Source organism: Miniopterus schreibersii (genome assembly GCF_964146895.1).
Source record: "Miniopterus schreibersii genome assembly, chromosome: 8".
In the NCBI taxonomy this organism is placed as follows: Eukaryota; Metazoa; Chordata; class Mammalia; order Chiroptera; family Miniopteridae; genus Miniopterus; species Miniopterus schreibersii.
Window position 1 is genome coordinate 8814913 of NC_138109.1, and position 4733 is coordinate 8819645.

Sequence of the window (4733 nt, forward strand, 5' to 3'; positions counted from 1 at the left end):
TCACCTATTTCAAATTCAATTGTGTCCTAAAATATTTTATTCGTAATCCTTGCAAGGAATATTGTTTTCAAACTATAACTGCCTATGTGAGTGATCAAATTCATGCAAAATTTCTGGTCTATTCCAATATGTATCGTGGCTATCAGACTGAGGATTAGTCTAAATTCTAGTATTTATTCCAAATAGCACTTCATTGATTGGTGGTCTCTCATAGTCTCTTCTAATTTTGAAATTTTATCCTTATTTTTATAAAACAGGTTCAAAGGCTTTTAAACATTCTTGCAGGCATTGGATAATTTGCATTAAATAAAATGGTGTTAGGGAAGCAGGCTGCAATTTATTTTGACCCACATTCTTTCTATAAAGGATAATTTGTTGTCTGAAGACCTTATTTGCTGGATAAGTGAATGTATGTAACAGGAAAAATGTTAGTGCTGTGGCGTCAGTTGCACTGCGGACTAAACTCAATTTTAGTGTACATGATCGGGACTACCACTTCAGTTACTGATCTAGGAATATGATTTTCTGTTGCTATGTAAATTTGCTTTGAGAAACACATGCCTTATAAGAGGCTTTAAAATATCTAGTAAACATACTTCAGACTTTCTGTTAACACCTTTTATTTTTTTTTTTACTATCCCTAATAGCTAAAGTTTTTGTTGGCCAAGTCATAACGTCTCCCTGTTTCCTTTAGAATTTCTGATTTATTTTAATGACCTTTTTTGCTTGAGAATAAGAGGAACAAAAGAATCCAAACTTTACAGTGCAGAAAAGTCTGGATCACTTTAAAATTACCACAAAATTTTCCCTGCTGTTTTGTTCTTAGGTGGGTCTAAATGTTTTTAAATTATAAAAATAAGCCATTGGGGAATAATTAAAAACAACACACCTTATTTTGTGTTTTGTTCCTGTTTGGTGTCTATTATAAAGTAGTAGTAGATTTCAAAATTATAGGCCATGTAATCTTTTGCAAGTTTGGTTAGGTTATATTTTGGGTTTCATGGCTTCTCTCTTGATTTCGAGTAAGAAAATATTTGCTGATGAAAGTCAGTATGTATTATTTCTCTTTAAAAATACACTTATTAAATAGTACACAGTAAGTTAACCGGCCTCCATAATACTTCTATTATATTTTTATAAACTGGTAAAGGAATTAAATAGTCTGTTTTAGGGTAGTTTAAGGTCAACATGGGTATCTATTTGGTAAAGCTTAGATTCAGTTTCTTATGCCCATGGATGAAAGTAAAGACACCAAACGTTCTTTAAATACTGCTTTTAAACTTTGAAAATGCAACTGGAAGCTGTAATTGTAAATGGAAATTAGACTTGAATAGAACCCTGATTTTTCTTGGCAAGAAGGGTCTACAAATAAAATTTGAGTTGTGTTCCTTAGAAATCAGATAACGCCAGCTACAGAGCCTTCATGAAGAGAATTAGGCCTTGGAATGAAAGCGATTCTGAAAGTAATTTATTGCGCTTCCCCGTCCATCCTAAACTACAAAACCCCAGCAAAAGCATAAGAACAAAACTTGGGTTCCATATGAAATCCTTTTCTTTAATTGCAAATTACATTTTATCCTCACCAATTAAAAACATATCTATAGAAATGTTCCTCTAATATTGCTTTATAGGTTTTTTGTCTACTTATTTAGCAGTAAAATGTAACTTTATAAACATTAAGTCTCACCTTAGAGCTTTTCCCTTGATGTCTTATAAATTATTGCTGTAGCAACATTCAGAAAAAATAGATTCAGGGCTCAACTTTTCACAGAAATCAAACAATCTAATACATAAACCTGAAAAATGTCAGTTGAGGGAGGTCTTTATTCTAGATTTGCATACTTTTTTTTTTTTTTCCAGTAGGCATAAATTAGGAGTTCTGGGAAATTTGGTTTTCTGCACTCCTGCCATCTTTTTTGTTCCCCAACCTAATTCGTTTGGTTTTATTTATGAGCCTGCTGTAGCAATGTATGTTAGGATATTTTTACTTTATATTGAGATAGACTTCTTTGTAGGTACCCTCCTGAGATTGGCATAAATATACCCCTTCCCCATAATGGAATGCTAATTTTTATTTGATCACTCATTTATAGCAGTTGCTTAAATGTATGTATTTATATGACAGTGTTTTAATTTTTTAAAAGCAAAAATGTTCTAATAAGTTGCCAGATTTCTAATAAATCTAAGTTTATTTGGTCAATTAATATGGAAATTAAGTTACTATGGTTCTGTAGTTAGTTTTTTTAAACAAGAGTTTGGCATAATTTTTCCATTTACTGGAGTTATTCTGCATAAGAAAGCCCAATGCTTTCTGTTAATAAATCATTTTTCTTTCGACTTTGAAATCTGACTTAGGCAAACCCTCTTTTTAAAAGGTCAGCATGCATCAAATAAATTATATACATATTTTAAATTCCAAAAGAGAAGGGATATAAAATTCCATTCCTAGCGTAAAACCATATAATATTCTTGAAACTCATTACATCATTTGCCTCCTGCCCATTTGGATAATCATACCTATGTTTTATTAATTGTGTATTATTTGTAAAACCAAACCCTTCCAGTAAATACTTGCTATAAGGCTATTAACTTGGCAATTATGAAGACTCCTAATTATGTTAAAATTTGTTGTTTTGATTTTCCAAAGAGAATTTTTTTATACTGAGCTATCCAGGATTCTTAAAGAAAACGAATCAAAGTATGTGGAAGAAATGTTAATATCAGTGGTGTCCTTTATTATGTGGAGTCTCTTAAGTGAGGAGCTATGGAAAAGCCTTATAGAAAGAGTGCACTGGATTTATAAGTGTGTTTATGTTTCTCTAAGAATGAGAGCTTCTGTTAACTTAGTTGTTCTGAGTAAGCCAGTGGATTGGGTGACTGAGTAGAGTATCCAGAATGACAAATCCATTAGCCAGGCATGTTTACTTTTGCATTAGAAGTTTGTTAATTAGCCCTTATTTTTGAAATGCAAACACCAAGCTTTAAAAGTATTGCATACTTAATGTATGGGTCACTAATTTATATATAATTAATTTGAAGCAGTTACTGTTAAACTTTGTAGAAAAGTTGTGGTTTTTTTTAATGTGTATACATATATATTTTTTATTTAGAGGTTACCAGAAGCTCTGGGCTTTTTGTTTTGTTTTTGTTTTTTAATCATTTTCAGATGTTATCCAGAAATCTGCAAGTGTACTTTTCCTGTTTTAACTCCTTCCTTTTATCACCTGACTATCAGGGAAGCGAGGTTGAGGCTGCCCTGACCTGACATGTCATGATGTCGACTTGCTAGGTGGGGTTCGCTGGGGACGATAACCAGTGGAATTGTTGGTAAGAACTTTTTTTTTCCTATTTTTTTTTTTTATTAGTAGTGGGGCATTAAGTGTGGGAGGATGCCCATATCCTATAAGTGGACATTTATATTGGCCTTGTAGAAAAATAAGACTTTAAATAATTCTGTTCTTGATAGGAACATATAATAAGTACTTCATTCTCTTTATTTTCAAATCGGTAGATGAGCAGGAAAGGCCTACAAGTATGAAGTAATGAAATACTTAAGAGTATATTTTAAGTGATTAAGATAGACACTTTACGAGATAGACTCTAAATAATTTCTCTTGGAGAGACAATAAATTTGCTTTATTTTACTGTGGTTTCAATCCCTCTAATATCTTCATTATATTTACATTTTTATTTGGTATATTAATGCATCTTAAGGGATATTTATTGCAAACTAATATTAGTAAAAATAGGAAGGTGTTGATAGAATGGAGGATTTAAACACTAGGAGAAATAATTTTTTAAATCCTCCAAAAGAAATCTTAACATTGTAAAATGAAACTTAAAAGTTTTAGCAATTTGAAAAACAATAGTTGATTCAGTATAAAGATACATTTGATAAAACTTTGAGTCAGGAGGAAAATACATAGGTGAAATATTAGGACCTTGAACATAGCAGAAACATAAAGTAATCAATAACTTGTGTTTTATCTGAAACCTAGAACAGCTGATGGGATTGGTAGATTCAGTAGAATTAAGAGTCAATTTTTAGATTATTGCTAAAGATTAAAATCTTTCATAGTGGGGATTCCATGAAGGTAAAGTATAAATTGAGGAAATTAAATTTAATAACTAGGCATTTCTGACCATACCATATAAAAAATGTAATATAAGCACTGATTAAAAGTAATTTTGATTTTCATGCCTGAAGAACTTCCTCACTATTCTTATGCCTTCTTTGTTGGTTGGGTGTATCAGTCCAGGAAGAATTTCCTAAGTGTTAAACATGTGCTAGTTAGTGTCATGAATGTAAACCCTTATCTGTAAGCTTGCTGTAGACTAGCTGAACATCACTGCAGTGAAATGCTTTTAAGGATTTTAGTGATTGTGTCATTATGTTAAAGTACTTGTTCTCTTACACATTTTATGTATGTATCAGTGATAGAAAAGATTATAGAACTTTAAAGATTGCACTTAATAATGTGCTCCTTGGGAAGTTTTATAGTAAGTAGTAGGAATACTCAAGTAGTTCTGAGCAGTTCATATAAGTTAGGGAAAATGCAGTGCAAATTCTTATACACTAACAACAAAATACATTTCATGGGACCAGAAAAGAAAGAGGCATTGTGAGGGAAAACTTATATTTCTCAAATATAAATAAGGGCTTTTGTTTTTGTAGTAACTTTGTCAGGATCCCATGAACATCTTATCTTGGTTTCTCATTTATGATGGTCGGA